The sequence below is a fragment of the Numida meleagris genome, chromosome 3, assembly GCF_002078875.1.
Source record: "Numida meleagris isolate 19003 breed g44 Domestic line chromosome 3, NumMel1.0, whole genome shotgun sequence".
NCBI classification, from domain to species: domain Eukaryota; kingdom Metazoa; phylum Chordata; class Aves; order Galliformes; family Numididae; genus Numida; species Numida meleagris.
This window is the reverse complement of record NC_034411.1, coordinates 73,160,595-73,166,402: the sequence shown is the minus strand read 5'-3', so window position 1 is coordinate 73,166,402 and position 5,808 is coordinate 73,160,595.

Here is a 5,808-nt window from a genome sequence, read left to right as displayed (position 1 = left end):
AAATAAGGTTTTGAAGAAACTAAAAAATCTCACTGCCTGGTTTCTTTGCACAGTGACTAATGAAAACAGACAGCTTCAAGAGATTTTGAACAAAGTAGGTGACATGAATATCCTGTTCCAAATATATTACATTTTCCTGTACCCTGAGAGGGCTCAACTGAAGTTGAAGAGTAGAGAAATGTGAGCGGAATAAAGAGAGGAGAGTTAAGGGAAAATAAATGCAGAAATAATGAAGAAAATAGGATGAGAATAAACGACCAAAAAATAAAATTAAATTAAATAGCAGTTTAACAGTTTAAGATAACAGTTTAACTTTTTTTGTTAACTCCTAATCTGAAGGCTCATTTATTGCAAGTCTTTTTAATCTGTTATTTGAAATTGAATATTAAAAAAAAAAAATTGTCCTCATGATAGCTTGAGATTGCATCTAGATAATTTAGCAATAATAATCCTGTCCTCCTCTAATAAACTGTGAGGCTCTTGACCTCAGAGATTAACCTGGATAGGATTATTATCTAGCAAACAGGGAAATTTCTCAAGCTATGATTATGTTATTCACAAGCTTTCAGAATATACTAATAAGTGGCCTGTCTTACTTTGTAAAAGGAAAAAAAACTGTAGCAACACAAAACCGTGTTATGTTGGCTCCTCTCTGTCAAGTCTTCACTCTGAAGTGGAAGGCAATTGCTGGAAGAACCTTTGGGGACTTTTGGCTTATAAGCAGAATACAGAAAGTGGAAGTCCATCATATATGACTTACCCTGCAAAGCAGAAACTGGCATGTGAAGATCTCAGTGTATCACTGGTGATAGTGAAGTAACAAACAAGAGGGGCAGAAAGAGTCTCCTTGTTCTGCCAGACTGAAATTTTGCAAAGGACAAAATAAAAGCAGGTCCTATTAATGGACATTAGGAACATCTGGGTGACCACAGAAAAACATTTCAAGGCCATGAAAGGATGTATCAGGAAGTAACTTCTGTATCTAAATGTGTTCATTCTTTTTGCTCATTGAAGTATTATATTATTGTGTTAGAAATTACTGAAATGTCAGTAGATGTATTTTGCTATTGAAAGACCAGAATACTTCCCAGAATCTAGGTTTGAGTGCACACTCCAGCTGAATCTGTCTACTTTGGAAGGAGGCCTTGCTGTTCATGGATTTTTACACAAGGAAAGCCCAAGCATGCAGAGACTGTAAAAATGGATAACTGCAGAACTGAAATTGAAGACTAAATCACATACGAGTAGATAGACAACTGGCCTTGATCTCCAGTCTTTTATGTTTGTATGGACGCTGATCTGTAGCTTTCATCATGAGACCGGTATTATGGAGGAATTTTGACTCAGAACATCAGAGTTCTGTTAAGCCCACTTAACAAGAAGAACAGTGGCATGCAATCATATGCACTGTTAAATTTTTAGCATGCTGCTTGTCACAGTTTTGGTTCACTCCATCCTTCCAGACAGTATATAAACACGGTTCAAGTGACATGAACCAAACACTACTTAGAATAGTCAATATGAATGAGACTATGTTTTTTTTTTTGGGGGGGGGAGGGAGGATGTTGGATCGAACCTGTGTCATATTACTTAAAAGACAGTAAACAAGCAAACAAAAAAATATAAATGAATACTAAATATAATTTTTAAAAGGAAAGAAAGGAAGGTATACTCTCTCAGTCTGGTCACTTGTATAGAGATAGCTCCTCTAGCTGTGGTTAAGTTTTTGCCATGTATTTAGCTATATGGCTCAATTAGCTGTATGTATGGAGAGAGAAGTGTCAAACTACCAGCCTTTCTCAGCAGAAATTACCTAGAAAGCCAGGCCATGGCTAAATTAGTCTAAGTGATAATAGGAGCAAGGGACTCAATGCCCACTGCTAAGCAAAAATGGATCCATCACTGCAGGAATGAATGAATACATAAAGGCACAATCCAGCACAATCCACTAGTGAGATAAGAATAGAAAGAGGAAAACATTTTAATAATGAATTATCACCTATTTGCTTGCAAGTGCATTTTTCTAAAATAAAAATAAAATTTAGTTGATTCTCTGTTCCTTAGGCCTCTTTAATTAGAACAGTGTTATTTAATTAGAACAGTTATAGATTTAAAATACAGAATTAATCTCTATTCTTTAAGTTCTGAATTTGAGCTTTAACTAACTCCAAATGTTACATGAAGCTGTTATTACACTTCTTTCCCAGGAATGATGGTGATGATAATATTATGTAATTCAGAGTTTTCAATATTATTTTTGTTGTTGTTCTTGTTTTCTTCTTTGTTTCTTTGCTTTTTAATTACAACTTTGGAACAGTTTGTTTTCATGCTAATAAATTAATTTTCGCTGTTGATTAACTCAGAGTTTCTTTACAGGTGTGAGTGAATATAAAAAAAAAATTCAGCCATAGCTTGTTGTCATGATTGCTGATTTGTGAAAGTTTAGATCTCCTATGTTTGTTCATATTTTCTGGTAATCATCATGTTAATAATATGCACAACATGTAATAATAATATGTTTTTCTGTTTTCACTGGTGTTGGATTTGAAGGTCATTTGCTCAATTATTGACAAAATGCTCATGACTTACTTAACCATCAGCTGAAGATTTGTTGTCCCCACTGATCTTTCTGACAGATGTGAATGTCAAGACGAGATGCTGAATCCACATTCATCTTGCTTTTCTCATCAGATGTCTGATTTTCTCTCATGTATCGTAATGGATTGGATTTGTTTCTTCAAGACCTTTAAAAGATGTATTTACAGTAGAAATTTCATACTGACAAAGGCCTTGCTTTGTTTTAATTCATGCGCACAATGACTATAAGGACTGCTCCAAAAGTAATGCCTCCTATTTTATTATGCTGGCCCTATGGGGGCCATCACATCACAGGCGTATGTTGGTGGTACAACAGTAGAGGCTGAGCCTTCCCACCAACATTCCATTACATCTTTTTCCCTTGTGACAAATGGCAGCAGAGAGGCAGTCTGACAAAATGTTGTCTGACATGGAAGTACACATGAAGGAAAGCTGTGACATTGAATTCCTCCATGTGGAAAAAATTCCACCCACCGACACTCATCAGTGCTTGCTGAACATTTCTGGAGACCAGACAATGGATGTGAGCACAGTGAGGTGGTAGGTGGTGCATTTCAGCAATAAAGCCCTGATAGCAACTGCAAAACATTGGGTCACTTCTACTGGTGTAGATTTTTACAAGCATGGCATGCAGGCTCTTGTTGATTGCTGGTGAAAAGGCACAGCTAATGGTTGTGACTATGTTGAAAAATGGTGTTTTGTAGCTGAGAATTTACACTATCAAGTAGTGTTATTGTGCTCTTAGTATCTGCCGTAGTTTCCATGGAAATAAATAGGAAGCATTACTTTCAGAGGGACCTACGTATTTAGGAAACAGCCTAAGAAGGTGCTGAGTGAACTTGGCGAGATCCTGAGTAACATCAGTTCTCCTAGAAGCCAATGATGTTAGGGGGAGTTTGCTACCTGAGGAGACCTTTAGTATTTCAAAGTTAGTTAATCCATTTGTCTTGTAAAATAAATGGATAAGACTGGTGAGGAAAGAGTCTTACCTGTCGCTCCCCTGAGGCTCATCTGTACTGCAGACACAGGACTGCAGGCTGGCTGTCTTGGCACAGAGCTCTGCATGGGCTTCAAAACCTGTCCCAAAGAGAGAGCAGTGACTGCCAGCGGGGTTGACAAGTTGGGCATGTGACAGAGTTTTCAGAAAACATCTGCCAAGTCCAATCATGGGTAGAAGATAGTTTACAAATTTGACAAAGCACAGTCATGAACTGAACACGTTTCTGCTTGAGCCTGCGGGGACTTGAATAGGTCTGAGTATAAGCAGAAGTTAAAAATCCACAGCCTGGGTCAGAAAAAATCCTTAGATATTTAATCATAAGACCCGTTATGTGCTCTGTAATGTCCCAGCCTGCTGCCCCAGTCCCAGGTAGAAAGCTAGGCCTGTGTTCATAATTCCTAGACTTAGACACGTTGCTAAAAACTCAGCTGTATCCTTGAGCATCCAGATAAGATCCCTTAAAAGTGTGTGATAAAGATCCTCTGGGACTGGAGGTGTGAGACTTTCTGCAGCAAGCCTGGGAGTCCTGCAAGCCACATTAATTCATCTGGCTGTACTTGGGCAACTAGAAACTAGAAACTGGAATATGGATGTGTGCCAAATTCACACAGCTGTATGCCTTTGGCTGCCAGTTGGCTGGCACAAAATCCACAATATGACCCAAAACGTGGGTGCCAAACCCACACAATAAGGTTCCATGGAAGAAACACACATAAACATCCATTGGGTATGGACCATTTTCAGCCATTTAGGACTGTACTCATGACACCATTTGTCAGGGTTGTTCCTGAAGGGAAAGCAGATAGGACTCCCAAGCTACCTACATGCTTTTAAAGGTTTTGACCTTTGGGCACCGTAGAGCATTTGTGTGGTCATGCCCAGCATAGTGTTGCTTGGTAGTTAAATAGCAGATGTCAGCCTCCAAAACTGCCAGATTGGCAACTGTCATGAATACTAACAGATACCATAAAACATGAAATCCATTCACAGATGGCCTTGTTCTAGAGGAGATAAATGTTAATTTTATGTTCATATCAGAGGTAGTGAGCTGAATTTTCTTCCCTCCCTTCTCAGTGGCTTAAAGGCAGCCAGTTCTGCCAAACAAAATGGAGCAAGATTCAGACCTCAGTGTTTTATGGGCCAGTGTGGCAAGGGAAACAGATTTAACCACTGTTTCCTCTCCTCCTGGTTTTCCAGGAGCTGGGTAGCTTGCTCAGGATCCCCGTCAGGATTCCATTCAAATCATCTCCTCCTTTGTATGTATCATCAGCCTGACAAGCTGTTGGCTTCAAAGACAAGGTAAGACTTTGTCATGGCTGAGACGACAGATTACAAGGTGTACCAACCATTTCAACTATGCCTCATTATGAAACCAGTATTTTGCCAGATGTGTGCCCCTCCTCTTGCTCTGTACCCCAAATCTTTCCTGGCAGTCTGGCCAGAGGCCAAGTGTGTGTAGCACTGAGTTCTCTAAGGCTTCAGAATTGGTCAACAATGAATTGATTTTATTTTTCAGCTTGTATAAAGATCACCACCAGTTCTCCTAGACAAAGTCTAGGACTTGCAGTAACCCATTTTCCTCTGATTTTGTCCCTGTAAGGCACTTCAGCTCTTTAATTCTGATGTGGCTGCATGATAACAGCAATGAAGATAAATTACCTTAAAAATAGGCAATAAGCCTTTTAGCTCTTCAGAGCAAATCAAAGCTACTCTGGGCAGCCCACAGATGAAAGAATGGCTGTTTAACTTCATTTACAACTACTGTGGGGAGGCATCAGCATGTAAATTCATTGGCCCAGGGGCAACAGCTGAAGTCAAATGCTGGAGTCAAAGAGTTTGCTATGGGGGGGAGGAGAAATATTCTCCACTTTTCAGCCAGCTCATTTCGTTATGAACCAGGTGTTGCCTCTAGAGCCACCTTGAGATTATTGTTTAAGAAAGGCTGGTCTCTGTAGGCAACGACATCCCCAGCTGCTGTGACTGCCACCAAGCTGAAACAGTATCAACACAGAAAGGTTTATTTGAACAGATAGAGAACTGCCAGCCAAATCTTTAGACTCTTGGAGTGCAACGGTCCCTCCTAGCATAGGGAATCATCTGTCTGCATACATGTCTTAAAGGAGATCCTAAATTGCTTCTTTTTTTTTTTATTTCCCACAGGAAGTAAGACTTGTTTTCTTGCAACGTGAAGAGCAGAGTTTCCTTATTGG